This window comes from Alligator mississippiensis, chromosome 9 (assembly GCF_030867095.1).
Source record: "Alligator mississippiensis isolate rAllMis1 chromosome 9, rAllMis1, whole genome shotgun sequence".
NCBI classification, from domain to species: Eukaryota; Metazoa; Chordata; order Crocodylia; family Alligatoridae; genus Alligator; species Alligator mississippiensis.
Window position 1 is genome coordinate 35,660,782 of NC_081832.1, and position 24,820 is coordinate 35,685,601.

The 24,820-nt window shown below is 50.0% G+C and overlaps 1 protein-coding gene across 5 annotated transcripts in view; it reads right to left on the bottom strand.

The window, feature by feature from the left end:
- CHD6 (chromodomain helicase DNA binding protein 6) overlaps positions 1-23,091 on the bottom strand; it is a 256,715-nt gene extending 233,624 nt beyond the window's left edge. The window contains exons 1-2 of one of the 5 annotated variants that reach the window (XM_059733283.1): positions 22,996-23,074; positions 13,328-13,450 (exon numbers count right to left, since the gene is read on the bottom strand). The gene's annotated coding sequence lies outside the window, so the exon portion shown is untranslated. Of the gene's footprint in view, positions 1-13,327; positions 13,451-22,414; positions 22,603-22,995 lie in introns of those variants that run through there. The other 4 variants (XM_019500672.2, XM_059733285.1, XM_059733286.1 and 1 more) reach the window with 4 other exon arrangements.
- Between the last annotated feature and the right edge of the window lie 1,729 nt (positions 23,092-24,820).

The window sequence follows — 24,820 nt, forward strand, 5'->3', positions numbered from 1 at the left end:
AGTGGTGGAAGATGACAGAACAAGGAACAACATTCTCAAGTTTAGGTTAGATAGTAAGGAAAACTCTCTCACAAGGAGAGTAATAAAGCACTGGAACAGGCTACCCAGAGATTGTAGCATCTTCATCCTCAGCGATTTTAAAGATCTGGGTAGACAAAGCCTTGCCTGGAATGAAATAGTTGGAGATGGTCCTGCTTTGAGCAAGCAGTTAGACTAGATCAGCATTTCTCAACCCGTGGGTCACAACCCAAAAGTGGGTCACAAGAATATAGGAAAGGGTCACGAACAAACTTTAAAAATGGATCAAACTTTACAAATGGATTCTCCTTTAAAGGAGAAAAACATGGGAAACCATGGTTTTTCTCTTGCAGACTGGCAGAGTGCAAGGGGCTGCTTGCCCCCGCAACCTCCCACGCACCCACCCCCTGCCCCACACACTGGGGGACTGGGGCCTGGGGGCGGGGGCAGCGGTTCAGGAGTGAGGGGCACTAGGTCAGGACTGGCCATTGATGTCTACAAATGGGTCCTGGTACAAAAAAGGTTGAGAACCGCTGGACTACATGACCTCCCGAGGTCTCTTCCAACCCTAATCTTCTATGATTCTACCAGCACGTGACCAACTCTCTCATAATACTGATCGCTCACAAATACCTAGTTCTTGGTGGGATCTTTAGCATAACCCTTGAGGTGTAGAACCAAACCACCAGGGAATGGAGCCAGGCCACTGCAGACATTCTGAGGGGTTAATCTTTGACCACTTTCTGATGGATGTCTGGCATGCCCACCATACCACCACTTTCACCTTTGTTAGGTGTCAGAACCCATTGTTCATATACCTATAGTACAGCGGAGAATTCTATACTTTGATACAGAAGGCATAGTCTGTACCTAGAAAAAGTTCCCGCCAAATTGCAGCTTCTTTGCACGGTGGAGTTTTCTGCTGCAGAGGAGAACCCCAGTGCAAAGGAGAATTCCAGCCAATTCGTAGCTTTCTTTGCAGGGTGCATTTCTCTGCTGCAAAGGGGAAGTGCTCGTTGCAAAGAGTTCTTGCCATTTGTATTATAATTTGAGTCCCGCAATTGGCCAGTTCTAAATTATTCACACGTGGCGGCCAGCGATTGGCTTGCTAGCTGTATAAGAGGTTGAAGCAGTTTCCACCCTAGTTGGAGAACTCCACACACACACCTTGTGGAGAGCTCTCAGCATGCTGTGGAGCCTAGCAAACTCCGCGTGTGTCTTAGAGAAGAACTTAGTGGCCTGATCAACCACTAAGGACTCCCCGTCACCGACCCAAGGGGGCCTAGCACACCCCCACCCGAGACGTAAGACGACTGCCGGCTCAAACACCCCGACACATTTGCAGACCGACCAAAGAAACTCTGTAATTTCTGCCCGACTCCTGTACCTTTTTGCAACTGTAACCGAAGCAAGCTTCTGACCTGCACTGTACGAGCAGTGTAAGTAAAGCAATCTATTTTGTTCAAATCAATACGCTTGAGTACCTGATTCCACTCCAAGCGTCACAAGTACCCGCCCACCGACTAGGGCTCCTAAAGCCCCGAACCCCACACCACAGTTCTCGGCAGCGACATTAGGGTGAAGAAACAATAAGCACACCATTCCCCACTGGTAGGGATTTGCATCTCAATGCTGAACACTATCCCAGTCCAGAACTCTGGTATTTGGCCAGCCCTCATCAGCAACTACCACCTAACCTATGATCAGCTGAACCCGTGGCCTGAATGTCTGGGCCAGCATATGGCTACTTCAACAGCCTGCTCCAGGGCCCACAGTAAGAGACTCTCACTTTACTGACATACTTGTAGAAACCCTTCTCATTACCCTTCACATGTCTTGCTAGCTGCAACTCCAATTTCACCTGGCCTTCCTGACTTCATCCCTGTATGCCCAAGCAATACTTATACTCCTCCCTAGTTGCTTGTCCAAGTTTCTACTTCTTATAAGCTTCCTTTTTGTGATTTAGCTTACTGAAGAGTTCCCTGCTAAGCCTCCATAGAGTTCTGAACAGGGCTGTCTATGCTGACGAGGTTCAGAAACAGCTCCTGTATTTGGACCCAGAGATGAAGCAGGTAGTCTGGAACCACCTCAACAGTCTGGAGTATCTCTAGCTGCAGGCCCAGGAAAACAAGGTCATCAACCTGACTCCCCACCTTCCCCCATGTACCAGCTGGCTTTGGCAATGCACTATGAGTCTCTTTCAGGAACACCAGAGTACTTCCCCTCCAAAATGTAAAACAGTGTCTGGCACCTACAGAAAGCCATCCTGCAGCCGTGGACAATAAGGGTCATGATGGTGAGGGACCTCATTGACAGGAGTAGCAGCAGACTTAGTGGGCGTCTCATGAGGGACAACACCAGTCACAGAGCCTAGCAGCAACCCCACCACCCTCCCAGAGACCAAGAGGGCATTGTGAACAGCGCTTATAGTTTTTGACATTACGCCTCTTGGGCCCTTTACCACCCGCACCCTCCACCAGAGCACAATATTGAGGAACTGATGCAAATCCCACCCCAGCAATCCAGGGCAGGCTGTACCTTATTCCCAGAGCACAATGTACTCTCCAGAAACCGGAGCAGCTCCTCACCGGGCACCATCAGGGCTAACAGATCCACAGGCTCCACTGAGTCTACACAGATTCCCAGTCGTCCTCCTCCTGATCCTTGTGGTTCTGCAGTGGGTTCCTCCCGACTTCCACAGGGGGACCCCCCTCCTCCACCACATCCCAGTGCAGCTGCCTCACAGTGTCTCTTTCTACAATTTTTCCTTTTTTTCCTGAAGGAATTTAACATTTTCTTGAGCAGGTGAGGAACTCTGTCCTATGCTGGCACCACTCAGTGTATGAAAAAGCATAGTGCACATCAATTTCAGTCACTGAAAGCCACTCTTCTTTGGGGTAAAGATTTCCTCATTTGGGCTTATGCTTAAGGATTAAGCACTGCCTAGTCTTTAACTTGAGCAAATAGCTCTTCCAAGACCTTACAAATTTAAGTTCCTAGAAATGTCTACTTTATATTCATATACATTTTCAATTTCCATGTACAAACTTCACATTTATCCATTCCAAGTTTTCATTTTAGGATGCAGTCATGCATCCAATGACCCAGCATGCTGTTAACCCAGCCTTACTAAGAACTGACCTGAGACAGAAATGAGAGTTCCACCCCCTAACACAAATCCATCCCATCAAACCTGCATACCGGACCTCCACCTAATGCAGGAAGTATATGATCCCACTAGGGGGAATGCCCTGCTGGACTTGGTGTTAGCTACATGGGATGACCTGGTGGGGAATCTGCAGGTACAAGGTAATCTAAGGGATAGTGACCATCAATTGACTGAATTCACTATCCAACGAAGGGTGGGTAAACTACCTAGCAGGGCTGAAGTGCTAGATTTCAGAAAAGCTAACTTCAGTGTGCTCAGGAAGTTAGTTACTGAGATGTTAAAGCTCAAGAGCACTGGCAAAATAGGGGTCCAGGAAGGGTGGCTGTTCCTCAAGGAAACAATCTTACAGGCGCAGGAGAAAAATCTCATTGTGCATAAAAAGGGGGCAAAGGGGCCAAGAAGCCCTCTTGGCTGAACAGGGAAGTCCAGGAAAGCCTAAAGGCAAAGAAAGTGGTATACAGGCTGTGGAAACAGGGTAGCTACCCAGGAGGAGTATACCTCCCTAGCTCACACTTGCAGGGAATCAGTTAGGAAGGCCAAAGCAGGATCAAAATTTAGGCTGGAGACAAAAATTAAGGACAACAAAAAGTCCTTCAGGTATATAGGGAGCAAAAGAAAGGCATGGGATAGCAGAGGACCCCTACAGGACAAACTAGGGCAATTGATGACAGAGAGCAGGGGACAAAGTCGAGCTCTTCAATGAGTTCTTTGCATCCATATTCCTAGACACAGACCAAGACAAATCTCCCAACTGGACCACAGACAGACACAGGAGGGGCACCAGCCCACCAACTGTTAGCGCAGGCCTAGTGAAGGGACACTTGGATGGGCTCGATGTGGTCAAATCACTGGGCCTGGATGAACATCATCCAAGGGTACTGAAGGAATTGACCAGTGTCACAGCAGAGCTGCTGGCACGGCTATTTGAGCACTCACAGTGCTCTGGTCAGGTCCCAGAGGACTGAAAAAGGACCAATGAGGTCCCTATTTTCAAGAAGGGGAGGAGGTATGAACCAGGAAACTATAGGCCAGTTAGTCTTACCTCTATCCTTGGGAAAACTCTGGAAAAAATCATTAAGGATCACAGTTGTGGGAGCCCAGCAGGGGAAATAATACTGAAGGGAATCAGCATGGGTTCACTGCTTCTTTCTTTTTATGACCAGGTCACAAAATGCTTAGATGCAGGAATTGAGGTAGATGTTGTCTACCTGGACTTTAAGAAGGCCTTCAATATGGTATCGCATTCTGTTCTTGTAAATAAACTGACAGGCTGTGATGTAAAGGATTACACAGTCAGGTGGGTGGCAAATTGGCTTAGGGGTCACACCCAGAGAGTGATGGTGGATGGGTCGGTATCGACCTGGAAAAATATGGGCAGTGGACCCGCAAGGCTCAGCCCTTGGACCGGTGCTATTCAATGTCTTCATCAGTGACTTGGACGAGGGTGTAGAGAGAACCCTATCCAAGTTCACAGATGATACCAAATTATGGGGCAATGTTAACACACCAGAGGGTAGGGAACAGATCCAGGCAGATCTGGACAGGTTGGAAAAATGGGCAGAATGAAACAGGATGCAGTTCAATAAAGACAAGTGCAAAGTGTTGCACGTGGGCAAAAAGAACCACCACCACATTTACAGGCTGGGGGATGACCTTCTCAGCAGCACAGCAGCAGAAAGGGATCTTGGAGTCATAGTTGACTCCAAGACGAACATGAGTCATCCACGTGCCAGAGCAATCAACAAAGCTAACCGCACTTTATCATGCATTAGCGCAGGGGTCAGTGTAACAAGTCGCCCTTCCCAGTGCCATTTTCCTAGTACTCTGCGCCTTGCGTGGGGCACCCTTGGATCCTTCTTAGGGTTCTTACGTCCCGCCCTATACTCGTCTGCCACGTCTTGATGGAAATTATGCTGATGCTCTTGCAAGCAGGAGGCTGCCTATTGTATTGGGTACGTTGGGGCCTTTCCCCTGTGAGACTGACCCCTGATTTTCTTTAGCTAGGCCTCCCTGTCTAAACCCACTAAACAGAATTTGATTCCGAGGCTCTAGCCTTTTCTATTGTCTTGAGACCTGTGGCCCCTTTTCCTGCTCCAATCTGGAGCCTGGCCCAGAGGCTTGGGTGCCAGCCCCGCAGCTGGAGGGTCACAAGCCCGAAACCAGGGGATGACCCTGAGCCCTCAGCCTCCCAGGCCAGAACCCCACCTGCACCCCCCCCCCCCAACTACCAACACCAAGCTGCACCACAGGCACACCTGAGCTCCCCGGCTTCTTTAAGATCGCGCCTCACTGGCACCAGGGTCTGCACCCCTCTCCAGGGCTTCTCACTGCCCTCTTTCCAGGGCTCCTTCAAAATGCTGCCCCCTTCTCTGGGGCTGGGGTCAGTGCACCCCAAAAAATGCTGCACCCTTGCTGGCGCTGGGGATTCCACACGTCTGTGGGTCCCATATGAGGCCTCCTCCAACCCCTAATAGCCTCACCCAAACCACCGGTTTTAAAAAGTAAACAAAATGTGAGCCCCTCAGCTATAACAAACTTGAGCCGCCCGGCTTTAACAACCTTCACCCTACTGGGAAATACTGCGTCCCTCCACAGTGACAGAAGCTGTTCCTGCAGCCAGGCTTCTCCCCTTTGGTTGTTCTAGGAGAGATCCTTCCCCTTTGGCAGCCAGGAGGGAACTGCCTCCCTGGCCTCAGTCCTGGTGTTGAAATGGGAGCCAGGCCCTCCCCTTCCGGTCAGCTGATCACTAGCAGGTGTGGGACACTGGCTTCCTCTGGTTGTCCTAGCAGCCAGCACCTGAGTAGCTATTCCGGCTCTCCAAGTAGCAGGCACCTTAGGGCCTGCTATGGTCAGCACCCCCCAGCACGCGTGCCAAGCATGGCACATGAAGCCATTTTGGTCGGCATGCCATGGCCAGCCCCATCTCTGGGTGGCTGCTGCCAACGATGGAGCCTGGGCTGCCCCCAGCAGGGCCTGCAGTGTCCCAGCTTCCTGCTGGGAGCAGCCCGGGCTCCCGGCTGGCAGCAACTACCCAGAGCCAGGGCTGGCTGCAGCCAGGAGACTCTAAGCAGCTGTGCTGGGCTCCAGCATCAGCTCCGTACCGGCGCGTGCACCCACACGTTGAAGCGCGCGGTGGGGGAGGGGCCTGAGGCAGCGCAGCCCCGGTCTCGTCCCAGCTCCCAGCACAGAGGTGATAGCAGGGTTCTGGAGCCCGGCACAGATGTTTGTAGCCAGCCTGGGCTCTGGGCAGCTGCAGCAAGCAGCAGGCAAGCTCCAAACAGCTGCGCCGGGCTCCACAGCTCCAGCATCAGCTCCATGCTGGCAGCAACTGTGAGTGCACCCTGGGGCAGACAGCAGGACAGCACAGCCTGCCCCGAGGTGCCCGTGCTGTCACAGCCAGCACGGACCTGATGCCAGAGCTGTGGAGCCTGGATCAGCTGTTTGGAGCCTGCCCGCTGCAGCTGCCCAGAGCCCAGGCTGGCTGTGCCGGGCTCCAGAACCCTGCTGTCATCTCTGTGCTGGGGGCCGGGGAGAGACCAGGGCTGCACTGCCTCAGGCCCCAAGTCGAGGGTGCATGTGCCGGTATGGAGCCAATGCCGGAGCCCAGCACAGCTGTTTGGAGCCTCCTAGCTGCAGCCAGCCCGGCTCCAGATAGCTGCTGCCAGCCGGGAGCCCAAGCTGCTCCCAGGAGGTAGATGGGTTGCTGCAAACCCTGCTGGGAGCAGCCCGGGCTCCAGCAGCTACCCAGAGCCGGGGTGGCTGCGGACAGCCACAGAGCCCGGGCTGGGGGGCAGGGGCAGCAGGGCTGGGGGGCACCGGATAGCAGGGCATCCTGCCATGTACCCCTTGCCCTCATTTTGTTTTTCTGGCACGCCGGCACTCTGGCACCTTCCAAGGCAGGCATTGTTGTGTTTTTTGGCACTCCAGCCAAGAAACGTTGCCTACCCCTGCAGATGCATGACAAACAGGTCCAGGGACCCTCAATGCAGCACTGATCAGGTCACAGTTGGAGTACTGCGTCCAGTTTTGGGGGCCACACTTCAAGAGGGATGTGAAGAATCTTGAGAGGGTTCAGAGGAGGGCCACTCATATGGTTAGAGGCCTGCAGGCAAGGCGCTACAAGGAGAGACTGAGGGACTGCAAGAGAAGGCTGAGAGGTGATCTTGTGGCTGCCTATAAATTCATCATGGGAGGGCAGCATGGAATAGAAGATGCTCTGTTTACTAGGGCACCCCCTGGAGTAACTAGGAACAATGGCCACAAATTGACGGAGAGCAGATTTAGGTTGGATGTTAGAAAGAACTTCACAGTAAGGGTTGCCAGAATCTGGAATGGGCTTCCAAAGGAGGTGGTGCTCTCCCCTACCTTGGGGGTCTTCAAAAGGAGACTGGACAAACACCTAGCTGGGGTCGTCCGACCCCAGTACTCTTTCCTGTCCAGGGCAGGGGGTCGGACCCAATGACTTACCGAGGTGCCTTCCAACCTTAACATCTATGAAACCAATAAGCTACAGAGCACACACACACTTAATGGAAAAAAGACAGTAAGACAATGAAAGCTACATGAAGTCATAGCCTGTAGAAATTAGGGATCCCATAGCAACTGTAATGTAGGAATGGGCAAAACCCAGCCTGCCAACAGATTGTATCCAGCTCACAGCTGCCCCTGCAAGGGGCTGAGCCCTGCCCACTCCTGCCCAAGGCAGCCTGCACTGTGCTTCCACCCACATCTGGCCCCAGCCCTGGCCCCAACCACAGCCAGTGCACACAGCTTCTCAGCAGGGCTTCCTGCCACTCACTCAGCCACCAGCAAGTAGCTGCTCATTGCACATGGCAGGTGGAGTGGGTGGAAGGCATCCAGGAGCTGGAGCTCTGCGTGCTAGGGCAGGAGCTGCCCAGCTGCAACTTCCCCTAACCTAGTTGGGCATACAGTGCTTGGCATACATACCCACCATGGCCACTGCTACTTCCATGCACTACCTACTGCCCTGAGTGGTGCAGCAGGGGCAGGAGATGGCAGAGGAAGAGCTGCTGGAGGCAGGAGGAGTCGAGCAGTACTTGGGCAGCTGCAGCAGCAACAGAACCAGCCCCACTGGGAAGCTGTACATGCTGGCCAAAGCATGACCCCTAGGGTTACCATATTTTCAGCTCCAAAAAAGGGGCTCGGGGCAAATGATTGGGGAGGGCAGTGATATGCCAGTGCCCTGGCTCTGCCCTTTCCGTTGCCCCTCACTCCCAACCGCAGACTGCTGGCCCGGCCAGTGCCATGCTGGTACCCCACATTCCCAACCTGCAGTCCCCTGGCACTACCAGTGCCCCACACTCCTGACCCACAGTCCTCCACCCCCATTCCCCAGTGCCCCTCACTCCCAAGCCACAGCTCCCCCAGCCCTGCTGGTGCCCCTCACTCCCGACCCACAACCCCCTGCTCCCTCCAGCATCTTCCAGCTTTTCCACCCCTGTGAGCAAGGGCACCAGCCCTGGTGCTGCTGGCCAGGCCATGCAGCTCCCTGCTGCCTCTGAAGCCCACCCCACCTTCCTCCACTGCAGAGGCAGGTGCCTCCCTTACCCTGCTGCAAACCTGATGCCCAGACACCTTCCCCTTCTTCCCGCAGGCACCTGCCCACCACATACAACCATCACCTCTATATACACACACACACCCCCTCAGACAGTCCCCAAGCCCTGGCCCTCCAACACCCGCCCCCCACAGCGTTACTTACATGCAGCTGCCAAGGCTGCTTCCCCCCTACCCCAGCTGCATGCAGGCCACAGCCCCCGTCCCCTTACCCCAGCCCCATCCCCCCACCCCAGCAGTGCCTGAGCCCTGGCTGCCGCCCACAAGAAGCAGCACTGAGGCCAGAGCAGGAGCCTGGTTCCCCGCCCTCCCCCACCCCTCCTCCTGTTCCCTCCCACACGCAGCACAGCCAGAGTGGAGTGGGGGAGGGGGGAAGGATGCAGACTGCCTGCTGTGGGCTTGGTACTTCCTGCCCTGCTGCCCTTCCCCCAGGGCCTCTTCAGCCTAGTGGGTGGGACCTGGTGGGGGAGAGAATACCATGCTGCAACCCCATCTGCTGATGTTGCAACCCCATTTGGGGCTGCAACCCACAGTTCAGGAACCGCTCTCCTAGAGGCAATAGTAAGCCAGTAGTGCTCAACCTTTTTGGCCAGTGGGCTGGTTGGGCAGTACCCAATCCCTCTGTCAGCCAGATCTGGCTGGTGAACCCAAGCTGGCTTCTAGAGCAGCCACGGTAGGGCCCCATCCCTCTGCACAGAGGTGGACATCCCAGCCCCATTCCAGCTGTGTGGAGAAAGGGGGCTTGGTCTGTCCCTGATCCAGCCCTGTAGCAGGGAAGGAGGCATGCCACTGTCCCACCCTGACTGGGCAGAGGGAAGGGGGCATGGCAAGAGAAGAGAGGGTAGAGGGGGTGTGAGCTGACCCTGAGCCTACGGGGGGGATGTAGTCCAGCCCTGCCGTGACAAGGCGGTGCAGCCTGGCCCCAATCTGGCCGTGCAGGGAAGGGTTGCAGTACTGCCACTGCTCCTCCACTGCCAAATTTCCCGGCCAGTGGGGAGCCCTGTGGGCCAGATTCCAAGGCTCTGAGAGTCACATTTAGCCCACATGCTAGAGGTTGAGCACCCCTGCCCTTAGCAGTAAGGAAACTACACTTCAGGCAAAAGCTAACAGCTTCGCTTCTTGTGGGAAAAATAGCTCCACCAATGGTTTTCAACCTGTGGGCAATGGATCCCTGGGGGGCAGCAGACCATATCGAAGGGGTCTGCAAAAGATGACTATGATCAATCAAAAAAAATGTGAATACCTACTCTTACAATTCAAAGGGGTCTGCATCCATTCAAAATTCTGTAGGGGCCCACAAATGAAAAAAGGCTGAAAACCACTGTTTTACACTGAGGAAGAGAATGAATGTACACACAGAGATGCTTTTAACTATTAGAGGACACTCTGAGATTTTTTTTCTGCCAAGGGCTGGGCACCCTCAACTCTCACTGATCTCACAGCGAGCCCATCAAAACTTTTTTCTACACAATCATCAAGCCTGCTTCAAGCGCTAAAGCCTAAAATCTGCATTTAAAAGCAGTTCCTACAGTTCTATGCCTTGACAACACAAACGGAAATCTTAAAAATATAATAGCCGCATATTATATTGTGACCAGCATGCTGCATGAAAAAAAATATAGGGACAGTTTCTGAAGTGGGGAACCACTAGTCCGAGGTATTAAGAGAATCTGAGTTTTCTTTTAATATCATGAGATTTTACATACAGACTACACAACAAATTTTTTTTTTGCATTTTCTTGAATGCCTCAGTTTCAAAAGTATCTGTTAAGATCTCTCCAACTCTGTATTTGTTTCTGTTACAATCACTTGCTGTCATCTTTGAAACTGTAAGCTTTTTGGGGTGGGAATATCTGTTCTACATGTTTGCAGAGGCTTGGCATACTAGGGCTCCTCTGCTAATAGTACTGTGATACCATTAGCCACTCACTACCAAATGCACTACTTTGCATACACCGATATTACATAGCAGATTAAATGCAAACCTAGTTTCAAATTCTTTGTCTAAGTACAAGATAGGAATCCTTAGCTCCTTCAAATAAAAATACACCGATATTGTACCCATTTCAAATACTGTTATTAAACCACCCTTGGGGTTACTCACATGCTGACAATGTTTCACCCTTCATGGAATTTGTTTGCTTTCTGCATTTCATCCTGGTTGTATAATGACTCTAAACTAGTCAATTGCTGGCAGCAGCTGTTCTAAGGGCTAGGAATGAGCTATCGCAGCTGCCATGAAAACACTGCAGTGAAGGGTTAAATCCACTGTACTGAAAGAAGAAATGCTTTCACTGCTATACAGAACAAAAAAACTCTCTCATCACATTAGGCTCCATTAGACCTCTGAGCAGAACCTACAGTTGGGACTTGGCATTATCCCTTTTAAGAGTCAGAAAATGTCTCAACACATCTGCTTCCCCTGAATCCACATTCTTTTCCTAAAGGCTCAAAGAACAGGAAGGTAATCGATCTTTCCCTCTCCTTCACAGAACCAAACCCCTCCTTCTACCTGAAGAGTAACAAATCAATCTTTTATCTACTGAACTCCAACACAAGCCAGAACATCACAAGTTCCTACAAAAACACTAAAGCTTCCCAACATCCTTCCTCCTCTGCAAGGCCAGCTTTGTGGCCAACAACCTCATTTCAAAAGTTTATTTGCTCCAGAAACACCCTCATTGATAGTGATTCTCAAGATTTTTTGTGCCAGTACCCATTTGCAAACATCGAAGGCCAGTCCCAACACAGTAAATAGTTTAAGTACAAAACAGGCTGCTGGCCCTGCTGGTGCCCCTCACTCCTGACTAACTTTCCCCCACCCCCAGGCCCCCAGTCTGTGTGGGGCAGGGGTGCATGTTAGGCATGGAGGGGCAGATGCCCCTGCAAATATGTGCACCCCCAGTGGACACAGGGCTGCAGCCTGAACAGACCAGCATGGGCAGGAACCTCCTGCATGGCCCGCTGGGCAGAACCCAATGTGGGTGGGTGGACCAAAGTAGCAAGACTTGTTGCTGCCGCTGTTGGCACTGGGACCCCCACACCAGCCACGCAGCCAGCAGCACAGAGTAAGGGAGGGGAGGGGAGGCCACACTGCCCACACCTCCTCCCGCTGCCAGCCATATGCGTGCCAGGCAGCCATTCTACCCAGTCACCATGGCCCCGCCACCACCACTGCTCCCCTCAGGCCACCCGTGCTGCCGGCCACCACACCTCCCCTCCAAGGTAGAACTGCAACATGAGGGAAGTGGCAGTGGCAGCAGCAGTGGCTTGGCCATGGCAGAGAGGTAGAGTGAGTGGATGGCGACGGGAGGAAGTGAGAGCAGTGCAGCCCCTACCCCATCCATTATACCTTGTGCTGCTGGCAGTATAGCTGGTGCAGGATCCCTGGTGGCAGCAGCGGCAGCAATGAGTCTTGCTGCCCTACTCCATCCTCCCACTCTGGGTCCTGCCCACTGGGCCGCGGAGCCGGCTCTTGCCCACACTGGTCTGGCCAGGCTGCAGCCCTGGGCCTGCTGGGGATGCACAAAGCTCCACCATGCTCCCCATGCCTCTCTGACACATTGCCTGTGGTGCTCCCTGACACATCATCTTTGTCCCCCCCACCTCACAGACTTACCTGCGGGCACCTGCAGATGCTGCTTTCCATGCTGCCTGCCACTCGCATGCTGGGCCTTGGCTCTACCTCTCTGCCATGGCCCAGCTACTGCTGCTGCCACTCCCCTCAAACTGCAGTTCTACCTTGGAGGGGAGGCGTGGTGGCAGGCAGCACAGGTGGCCTGAGGGGAGCAGTGGTGGCGGCAGGGCCATGGTGACTAGGTAGAATTGCTGCCTGGCACACAGTGGCTGGCAGCGGGAGGAGGTGTGGGCAGTGTGGCCTCTCCTCCCCCTTACTCTTTGTGCTGCTGGCGATGTGGCTGGTGTGAGGGTCCCAGTGCCAACAGCGGCACCAACAAGTCTTGCTACCCTGGTCCATCTTGAAGAGCTGCATCCAGCTGGTAAATCTGGTGTGGTGGAAAGGTGGGGAGCAATCAAGGCCCCTGTGGTGAGGGAGGGAATGGGGTAGCCATGGCGGGGAGGGGGTGCGGAACAGAATCGCAAATGTCTCGTCCAGGAAGCGAGGGGGAACATGCAACTCCCGGATCTGCACGGGGTGTTCTGCTGCTGTGGGTGGGGCCAGGGGCAAGTGTAGGCTAGAGGCAGTTTGTTGGGGTGGCGTGGGGAGCAGCTCATCCAGTGCTCATCTGGTGGCTCCCACTGCTGATGCTCCTGCCACTCATCCAGGAGGGCATGAGGGAGGACATATATCCCCGGATCTGCCTGGCCAGGAAGAGCCTGGTCTCAACCCACCTTGCACAGACCCAGGGACACACCCTCCCAGCCAAGGAGCAGCACAAGCCACCAGATGAGTACTGGGCGAGCTGCACGCGATGGGAGCCCCCCCCCCCCCCCCCCCGCCGCACCTCCATACCCAGCCCCAACCGCACACCCTCCCTCACAGCGGGGGCAATGATCTGCGCCCCCACACACCTTCCCCTACCCCTTCCACCACACCAGACTTACCAGCTGAACTCAGCACTCCACACCGCCAGCTCTGCTCCTCATTGCCTACATCAGGGGTGGGCAAAATGCAGCCCAGGGGCCGGATGCGGCCTGCCAGGCCATTCTATCCGGCCCGCGGGGCCCCTAAAAAATTTAGAAAATTAATATTTATCTGTCCTGTGCTGCCTGTCACGTGGCCCTTGATGGCTTGCCAAAACTCAGTAAGCGGCCCTCTGCCCAAAATAATTGCCCACCCCTGGCCCACATGCTATGCTGAGGCTGCACACACACGCGTTCATTTATCGGACAAATTATCAGTCGCATCGGGCCAATTTCTAATACAGAAAATGTTCTTTATGTCGGTGCCGATCCGATATCAGGCCAATGTATCACTGCATCTCTACAGAAAACTAGTTAAGCCAACTTTTAATAAGAACGTATAGAACAGAGATAACCTATTTTTCTAATTCTGATTTACAAGACAATAGAAAGAATGGTTAACTTTACCACTAAAGCAAGGCATTCTTCTTTCCAAATTCTAATATTATAAAAGCCTAAATCTGTCTGTCTGTCTGTCTGTAACACTTTATTCACGCTCTGATTGGCTGACAAACAGCAAAGCAGCATTCTGACAGAAGACAGCCTGCCACCATGATGGTGGGGACACAGGGGACAGAGCGGGAGGGGCGAGGCCAGCGCAGCCTGCTCCCCCCTTGAGGCAGTGGCAACAGAGCAGACAGAAGGGGGGGGTGAGGTGACAAGAGCTGGCCTCGCCCCTCCCCCCCCTTGCAGGCAACGCGGGGGGGGGCGGGGAGGGGAGTGGGGGGGGAAGGAAGGGAGGGGAGCGATTGGGCAATTGGCTAGTAACAATATAATATTGCATTGGACTAGAGAGTGACAAGCTTAGAAGTTGCCACTAATAAGTACACACCAAGTCACACTCACACTGAAACAGGGGAGAAGAAAAATAGTGCAAAAACTCTGCTCATTTCACAGGATCATACTACCTTTTTTTTTTTTTTTTTTTTTTTTAAACACGGATGCACTTATCCCTAAAAAGAAGTTGCTGTTTTCTGGAAAATATGGCAATCAATGCTTCTGTTTAGATCAGACGGATTATATTAATGAAGCAACAGATCTCAACCAACAGATTCAAGACAATACCAACAGACTCCAAAAGTGAAAACTTTATCTTGGTATCATCAGTCTGCCTTAAAACGTTGCCTTTTATTTTGAAAAAGACATTTTTCAAATATTCTACAGAATAAAGTACCCATAATTTTGCTTGGATTTTCTCATAATAATACTATACACCATCTTCATGCTTTACCTCTATAAAATATAGGGGAGAAATGATTCTATATCGGGGCGGGCAATTATTTCAGGCAGAGGGCCGCTTACTGAGTTTTGACAAGGCATCAAGGGCTGTATGACAGGCAGCCAGGGGCAGATAAATATTAGTTTTCTAAATTTTTTAGGGGGCCCCATGGGCTGGATAGAATGGCCTGGCAGGCCACATCTGGCCCATGGGCCACATTTTGCCCACCCCTGTTCTATCTATATATATAAAAGCCTTAGTCTGTCCGTAATGCTTTATTTGTACTCTGATTGGGTGTCTTGGCAGCCAGAGTGCAAATAAAGAAGTAGGGAAAGCAGGTGGCAGAGCGCTGCAGTGATGGCAGGGATGGGGGACCAGGCGGCCCCCACCCCACCCCACCCAACTCTGTAGAGGGGGCAGGGAACAGGGGTGGGGACACAACGGCGGAGGGAGCGGCCCCGGGCCTGAACCTGAACCGGAACCGCTGGGGGGGTATGGCCCCTAAAAACTCAATCGGTGCACCCCTATTATTAAACTAGCCAATTGTCCATCAAGTATGATGGGCAGGGGGAGGGGTGGCCAGGGACAGAGGCCCACTCTCACTCTTGCCACCCCTCCCCCCCCCCCACTGCTTTGGGGCTGGGCAAGGCCACGCCCCCCTCCGTTCACTGGCCCCAGCCCTGCCACCCCATTCACTCCGTCACCTGCAGGTCCCAGGGACAGGGGGGCATGGCCATTGGCGATGGCCTTACCCCCCCTCCACTCATCTGCTCCATTTTCATGACCTGCAGGAAGCTGGGGGTCATCCATCATCTCTGCCGCCACCTGCCAGGGGGGAGGGGAGGCTGGGCGGGGACAGAGGCCCAGGGCAAGGCTCACTCCCCCCATCATCAGGGAGCCCTGGCTGACTCAGAGGCTCAGGCCCCACCCTGCCCCCTCTCCTTCCCTCTCTGGGTAGGGCTGGGGATTTCCCACCCTTTCTGCAATCAGCTCTTGCAGGCTTGTTCCAGCCTGCAAGAGCTCTTTGCAAAAGTGGAGAATCTATGGATTTCTCTACTAAAAAGGGAAATCTGCGTTTTCTCTGATAAAAACAGAGAAGCTGTGGTTTTCTCCATTTTTCTTTGGGAAACAGAAAACCCGGATCCCTGCTTATGAGGTCTCATTCTATAAATGGGAGAACTAAAACAATACGTTGATGGTGGCTTAGAGGAAGTTTTTTATTAGGTAAGGTTAAAGGGTTGTATTTACCAGAGATGTGGGGTGGAAAATTTTCCAGTGCTTTATTTTTCTGTGGGAAATTTTCCATTTCTAAAAATTCATTAGTAACAATGAATGGATGCCAATACAATATTAGGCAAGCTTGGCAGTTTCAAAGTTGTAATTCATGTTTTTCAGGTGATTATCCCTAACAAGCGTGTGAGAGAGTACATATATGTTTTATTGATTTGTACACAGGAGGGTAAATACACTCACATAATAATCTAAACCAAAAATCAAGTTATGAATTCACCTAATTAGCTGTGAGGTCAAATCAAAATCAAAGCTAAAATTCTTATTTCATCTCAGACTGCAAGTGAAAGCAAAACCAAAACTAAAACTGTGATAAATTTTTGTTTCACTTTCAATTCAGCAAACACACAGAGCAGGGTCTCATTTCTTTTCTTGAACTAGGGAAGCTGGAAGCGTTTGCACGTGACCTGTTGGATTTTTTTGGTTTGAAGTAGTCATAATAATGCCTAATCAGATAAAAAAAACAAAAAACCAAAAACTCATGTGTGGCATCATTATAGTGAAGTTCAAGCCACTGAAGGAAGGAAGAAAGTTGGTAGATGCAAATATTGTGGGCAGAAGTATGCTAACAACGCAACAAGAATGAAAAACATTTAACAACATGTAGAAACGGTCCTGAACAACTACAAGCCATATACAGAAAGCTAATATGCATAAGTGGCAGAACAACAGTATCTGAGAAAAGTCTACTTCAGGAATCCCATGCACGTAATCAAATTAATATGTTAAACAACACACAGTAGACCAGCATCTATATTGTTTTAAAACATTCTAATTTTAAAACCTGTTGATGCAAGTCTGGATTATTTATTTAAAATATTTGTATCCTGCTTTCCACTTGCACTAAGCACCCAAAGTGGCTTAGGCTTAACAATTTTTTTAAAATTACATAATAGTTAACTATTTCAACCCAGCAGAACGAGCTTAGTCCTCTGTCCGATGACAGAGGCCAGACTGTACTTCCCTTTGACTTTGCAGTCTCAGGACAACTGAGCAGCAAGTTGAGTAGCGGTGTTCTTTCTGGCAGGGAGGGGGGAAGCACACTCCCTGCCACTTCTGCTTCTCCTTCTGATGGATGAGGCCAGACTAGAATAGGCTAAAATAAAAATATTTTCCCCCTTTTGTTGCAGCAACTTGGTAGCTCAAATGAAATAGCAGATTTGCAAAAACTGGAAAATGAAAATGCTGAGCTGCCAGGTCTGGGAGAAGAAGCAGCGGGATCCCCACTTTCAAGATCACTGTCACCAGATATGCGATCCACCATAAGACAGTCAAGCTTTTTTTAAACCAAGCTTTGTGGACAAAATGTCAAAAGAAGATCAAGAAAAAGCAGATGAGACATCAGCTCAAGTTATATTTGCAAGTGATACACCTCTTTCCATAACAGAAAAATCAATACTGGAAGGAACATTAGAAACTAATTCGCCTATCATATAAGTTACTGTCACGTTATCGCTTATCACATTCTCTTAACCATTGTTTGAACTCTGTCATACTCTCTATCAAAGGATTGGTCAAACAGAATCACTGACTCTGATGTCAGATGGATGGATTGATATACAGTAAAAGCTCTGTTATCTGGCATCTATGGAGAATAGGGGGTGCCGGTTAATCAAACATGCCAGTTATCTGAGAGTTATACTCATCTCCAGCCCAGCGGGTTGGAGGGATCTTTGCCTGTTCAGGCTGCCACCCCTCCCACCACGTCCGGTGCAACAGGGCTTTCAGTCCCTGGCGTCAGTGTGCGAGGGAACAGGGAGCAGGGCCCCATGCAGGCTGCTTTGCCCCAGGCCATGGTCCATGAAGAAAAAGAGGGACAGCTCGCGGCAATGACAGATGCCGGTTAATAGAGCACTGCAGATGGTAAAGTGCCAGATAACACAGCTTTTACCATACAAGGAAATCCTTCACTGAACATTATGTCAGCAACACCTGAACCAATATTCCTGAAAGCAAATGCTACCAAATCTTATACAGGTGAATAGCCAAATTACTGAGTGAAGAGATTGAAAGTGCAGGCCCCTCCAGGGTACAAGCCCTTGTAACTGATAATGTGAGTAACATGAAAAGTGAATGGCAAATATTAAAGGCAAAGTATCCTCATTTAATAGTATTTGGCTGTCTTGCTCATGGGTTGAATCTTCTGGCAAAGGAAGACAATACTGGCAAAATGCAAAGCAATTGTGAAGGTATTCAACAAGCATCATGTTGCTAATCAGACTTTGAAGCAATTACAGAAAGAGAAAGCAGAAGGAAAGTGCACTTATTGCGAGGAGAAACTAGATGGGGCTCGGCTACAGAGTGTTTACATAGTCTGCTGCGCACAAAGAACTGTTTGCAGTGCGCTTCAATAGACAACACAGTATCCCAGATTATTCCCGTGAACATTCAGAAACAGATGCTCGACAACGAAGTGTTCTGGGTTCGAGTTCAAGGAGCATTCAATTTGCTACTACCAGTTTCAGAAACTTGAAAGCCTATTCCAGAGATATTCTGATAACTGAACGAAAATCTAATTGAGCTTTTGCCGCCTTCACCTCTATCCAAAAAGGAAGTAGTAGTAGTAGTAGTAAAACAAATGTGTATTACTAAGAGATCTGAATTTTGCTCTCATCCAGTTCATCTGGCAGCAAACCTTTTGGATCCTCAACACAGAAGACATTTATCAGAAGATGAACTATCTACTACTCTCAATACAATTATGGAAGTAGCTAAGAATGTCCCCAGCATAGGCAAAATAGCTGGGATGACAGACACCGCTGAGTACCGTGCAAAAGAAAAACTTTGGAGCAAAGACAGCATTTGGCAGGCAGCAGAGAATATGTCTCCTCTCACATGGTGGAAGGGATACTGTAACACCAGACTGTTGTCTTTGATTAATCTAAGGATTCAAAGCCTTCCACCAACAGCAACTTCTTGTGAACGGATCTGGAAGGCTTTCAGCTCAATCAAGACAAAAAAAGCCGAATAGATTAACAAATGAACACACTGCTAAGCTTGTTTCTATTTCTTAAAATCTCTTGCTTCTGGAGAATTAGTCAGAAGCAAAATTAGTGAAGACGACAGCGTGATAAGTTGCTCTTACCCATAGACTCATTGGTAAAACCCACCTTTAGCGAAAGAGAAGGTGGTTCAAGCAGCTCTTAATCAGATTTGCCTCAATCTGATTCTGAAATGGAACTAATTAATGTAAGTGATTCTACAGATACTGACAGTGAAACTGCAGGTGCCACAATGACCTCAGTGGAAGAGAGTTAAACTCTGCTGAAGCAGATGAGTGGACAACCACAGCACATCATGCACAGTTCCTTGGGTGTGCTAAAATTAGTGTGTCAACAGTTTTCAGTGCCCTCTTTTTTCCCTTAAATTTAAACAAAAATATAAAGGGAAGTACATGCTATTGTGTATTGTCTTTACATTTTTACAAGTATTCCAATAAAAATAATTTCTTTCCACATAAGCTTTGAATTTGTTTGACTATAACACCACATTAAGTGTGCTGTATTTAATTTTTTTCCTAATCAAATATTTCAGGTTAAATACTTGTGGATATAAAATTAACACGGGGTACTTTTTTTGTTTTGTTTACTAAATGTAAGTCAAATAAGCATGCTAAATCAGACCACGCTCTATTTAGAGCATCGGAAAATGTTACGGAAAACCCACATCTCTGGCATTTAACTCAGAAGAAAATGAAAAACACTTTAGCTTCCCAAAACAAAAGGGTAGAAAGTATTAAACTTCAGCAAAGGAAGAATAATTATTTCTCCTCAAATCACGTGGACAGGGGACCCAGGCACAGTAATTCCAAATGAAGCTTGCCTGTCTAGAAAACAGCAGCTCCTCAAAGCAAATAACCAATTTTCTGTCTGAGGGACATGACATACTCTTTGGGCAATAGCGTAAATGATGTTACCAATCAGCCCAACCTTAATTCCTTTTTCAAAAGCAATGTGGCAGGGTTCCCATTTGAATAAAGCAAATACAGGTTTCCCTTGCTTTATGCTGTACATGCATTCCTGGAAAATGGCGCATAACTCGAATTTGCCTAAAGGGAACCCACTTCACAATGTAACAACTAAAGATATGTTCCAAGACCTCGACTGTACTTTCCCCCAGACCCACTTCTACCACTTTTACAAGACAATTTTGGTACTCATCAACAGCAGGCAGTACACACAAGCACACGGTGGTGGTCAATGTTACCATAATGGGGATGGCAACTACAGAAACATATGTCACAGACAATGAGTGAGGAGCACAGATCCATACAAGAGACTATATTTTGGTGCACATCACTCCCACAATGCACTACACAAAGCAGCTGACTGCGGGTTTCCACTATACCGATTACATAAGACTGAATTTACTTTGCATTTAACAAATTTTGGGTATAAAAAGGGTCACTACATAAGAGCAAATTTGCACGTACAGAACCCTAATAAAGGGAGGGAAACCTGTACATAGCGGAAGGGAGGGAGCAGGGGGTGGGGAGGGAAGAAAGGCAGATGCTCCTGGGTCTAGCCTAAAGACTGTGGTTAACATGATGTAATGGGATAGTAACCAGACAGCATGCTTGGAGAAGCCTTTAAGACATAGGCACAAGATAAGTTGGCATGTTTACCACTCTCAACACTATCAGTTGTTTCCCTTATTTGTGGCCTCTGAAAGTATCTGCCATGCTCCCTAAACAGGGGCATATTCAGTGCAGAAATCCTAACCAGTAGCCTCAACTCATTGTTGAATGCAAGTTAAAAATCACTTTCCATAAAGAAGTTAGTAAAAGAATCTACCATATCAAAAGCCAGCAGCTGACCCAGCAAAGACAGCTTTCTACACACTGATATAAAGCTAGTCTAATCCACCACCCCAGTTCCTGATTTTACTGCAAGTTTAGTGTAATTGTCAGGAAAGTGACTAAATAGAGAAAATATTAGCTGTTGTAAGAACAATGTTCTCACTAGCCAATAACATTAACTGATGATTTCTCTTCATCTCTTTATAGTTTGCTTGCATGTCTCTTTGACTTTTCAATGTTCACCCCAAGAATCTTACTAATCTGCACTAAGACACCTATTCAAATTACCAATAAAAGTCACTAGTAAGGACATGGGGAATTCAACAAAGTAATCACCAAATGATAAGGATTAAGGCTGTGTACCATAAGTGTGAAGTGACTGAAGCATGAATGAGATGCGATTAATGCAACTGTGATGTCTATTCTGTTGTGACATGGCTGCAATGTCACAATAGATCCGTGTCTGCTTTGTATGCAGCAAGACAGGCAAAACAGATTCTAGTGACGGAAACAAGTACCCAGTAACTTATAATAACTAACTGCTCTTCTACAACATTATTATTTGAATCAGAGTTGAAGTGGCCCTTGCTTGCTATAAGGCCAGGTAAACAGAACGTCCCTGCCTTTGTATGAATGGGTTTCTCACTTAAACATAAAAGTTTAAAGAGCTCATTCTTAATATACTTTTAACACCATAACTTTAACTAACATTGCACCAAAAATATAAAATAAAAAAAATAAGTCACACATGAAAAAAAAATCTGTACTTTTTTGATGAGCCCAGACCTTATCTGAAAGTGCAGCTAAATAAACCTGTCAGAGGATATTTGTGGCCTCATATTTGGAGTAGCTCTCACCTTCTGGTAGTATGCTGGGCTACTAAACACTCACTAGTCAGTGAACATCCTAAATTCCATTTTAGTAATCCTAGCTCCCACAATAGAGTCCCAAGCAGTAGTCTGCACAGTACTACACAAGTGGATTCAATTGGTTCCATATTAAACTAGCACACTTACTTCATGGATTACTGGCAAATAGCATCATTGGTCCTAGATTTGGAGGCTTGGATTGTTCCATATGATGCCCTATATGATAAGCCAGAGTCTAGAGCAGGGGCTGGCAATGTTTTTGAGCAGAGTGCCAAAAATACTCACAACCTCAACTTGTAAGATGTTGGCTTGCCAGGGGCTGACAGTGGGGAGCCTTGTTGTGGTGGCGCAGCCCTGGCCCCTTACCTACCAAAGGTGCGCATGATAAGCAAAATGCCTTTGCATGACATGCTCTGGCACCTGTGCCATGGGTTGCCTACCCCTGGTCTAGAGTGACTCTGTCATGCTAAAAAATGATTCACTCTGGAGTGACCATAAAACCAGCTGGATCATACTGATTTCATATTGCACTACGCAAGCTAAAGAGTCAGACTGGTAAGCAAAATAGACAGGATGCTTTTGTCCTGGAAATTTCAAGAGTAGTATAGTCCTCCCTTTAAAAATTGTAGGTACATCACAATCCACATATAAGCAATAACTTCTGAGCCCCCAGCATTTCAGAAAGAAGGGGCAAACCTGCAGCTTAAGATAGCAAATGATAGAGGAAGATCAGAAAGGGGCTACCTTTATTTTTTTAACTCTCTATCAGCACAAATCTCCAGCCCCAAATTGCACCAAACTTGGTCATGGCTGCATGACTGCATATGACTCACTAGTGCTCCGAATCCATGCTGAGGCAGGTATCTGTACCAGTTTGCGGGCCTCCGGGCAAGGGAAACCCGCAGCGAGTGGGACCGGACCCAGGGGAGGAGCAGTTGCCTCGCAGGTGCCCCAGCCTCCTCGCGTGAAACCCTACCCACGAGGCTGGAACTTCTCTGGGCGCCATCGTTCCATCTGCTACCTCAAGCCACTGTCGAGAGGGCAGAGCAGCCCGCCCCGCCGCGCTCCGGGGACCGCTGCTACAGGGCCGCAGGCATCGGCCCCCGTAGGCGGAGCCCACGCGCCACCCTGCAGCTCTTCGCACAAGGGCACCGCGCGCCAAGAGCCGCTGCCCCGCAGGCCGGGCCGCCCGGCTGCGCCCAAGGCCGGAGTCCCTCCAACGCCATGACACCGCGCGCGAGGGAGGAGGAGGAGGAGGAGGCACCCGCCGCCTCCGCTCTCCTGCCCGCTCCCCGGCCGCGGCCGCAGAGTTCATTCATAGCACAGCCCACGGGCCCGGCCGCAGCCGCCGCCAGCGCCTCGGGCCGCCCGGCCGGGCAGGGCAGGCAAAGCAAAAGTTCAGAGCAGAACTTACCTAAAATGGCTCCTGCGGCAGCCAAAACACAAACAGCTATTATTTGGTGAAGTTTAGCCCCGACACCCGCAAAGACAGCCTAGCTCGATCGCGGCCCGCCCCAGCTGCGCCGCCACTGGGCCCCCACAGCCCCCGGCCGCCTGCCATTGGAAGGCAGGCCTGTCAGCCAAGCAAAGCCCGTTTCAAGCTTGGCTGCAGCGCACTTATTGCTAGCTCCATTGTGCTCCTATTTGCATTGATGTGATCGCTCCTAGGATTGGCTGCGCCGGGCCGTACAACCGCCCCCCTTCTCCCTTTCTGCCAGCTCCTCGAGCATCCAGCTTTGCAGCTTATGTCGCCTTTGGCTCTGCTGCTTGCTGCGCTCTAGGCCTCCAGTGCTGCCACCTGGGGTAACTACAGCTTCAACTTTCCAGGGGCTTGTAGAGGGCAACAAAGATTTTCCATCGCATCCTCCAATCAAGGGGGGTTTTACTTACTCCGGCCAGCATTAACGGAAAGGAGGAAAAAAAAACCCTCTCCCTTTCGCATTCCACTCTTTGCTTGCCTTTCATTTCCCGGATGTGAAATTTCCTGCATAAAAACACAGCGTCTAAAGCTGGGATGTGCAAGCCCTGAGCAAGGCTTTGCAGTGCATCCTCGGTGGTCTGGGAGAAAAGAAGAGAGGCACGGGCTGGGATATCAATTTTGGGGGAGGCTGCATCTTTTGAATGATAAACTAATCATGAGTACAAATTGCACTCCCTCCCTCCATCTAGCACCTGATGACTGCAATGAGAGTTAATAAAATTAAATCAAGCCTTTTATTTTCTATTTGTTTTTTACTTTTTGTATTTCATAGGTGCCCACCACATACAGTGCTAATGCATGTAATTAGACAGCCACTTGATGTTGGGTTTCATATACCTTTAATTTACTGAAGAGCTGAACAAGGATCTAAAAAACATTGTTGAGAGCCTTTTGCCCTTAAGGAGCCATGGTTTCTTTCTGCAAACTTGCTCTGACTAGGATAATGTTCCTGGTCAGACTTTTTGCCACAAAGATCCAAAGCACTAAGCTGGGGATTGGTAAAATTTTCCCAAATGTGTGCCAAATGCAAATTCCTGCCTTTCACAAGAACGGGACAAGACCGGGGTTAGAGCAAGGGTGGGCAATTACTTGGGCCCACAAGCCACATAGGGAGTTTTGCTGAGCGCTCATGCGCTGAGTCAGCACCCGCTCTTTTCCCCCCCTCCCCCGAACAACTCACCAAAACTCTGTACGGGGGACGGGGCCATGAGAGAGCAGGTGTGGGATGTGCAGGTAAGGCCAGTGTTGCAGGGCAGGGTCATGGGGCAGTAACAGCACAGGCCTGGGGCCCAGGGCACATCTGCGATCCACTGCCTGCATGCCCCTGCAGCAGGTGCTAGTTCTATGGGCAGGGGCATGCAGGCAGTGGATCGTGGCTGTACCCCAGCCCCGCGTTGTCACCTCGCCAAAGTCCCGGCCCTCAAAACTGCTCCCTGACCACCCGTGGCCCCATCCCATCTGCCTGGCTGCACACCCTGCCCACATGGGTCCTGGCCAGTCTCCGTGGAGACCCCAGAATCACAGGATGGTGACAGCACGCAGGGGCCAGGGCCAGGGCAGAGCCCCAGTTCTGTGGCCAGGGGTGTGTGCAGAGCAGATTGCAGCTCTGCCCTTCCCTGGCCCCAGTGTGCTGTCATCACCACATTATCCTGGGGTCTCCATGGAGATGAACCAGGACCCATGCAAGCAGGGCCTGTGGCCAGGCAGATGGAATGGGGCCACTGGTGGGCAGGGATCTGTATCCAGGCCTGAGGCTGGG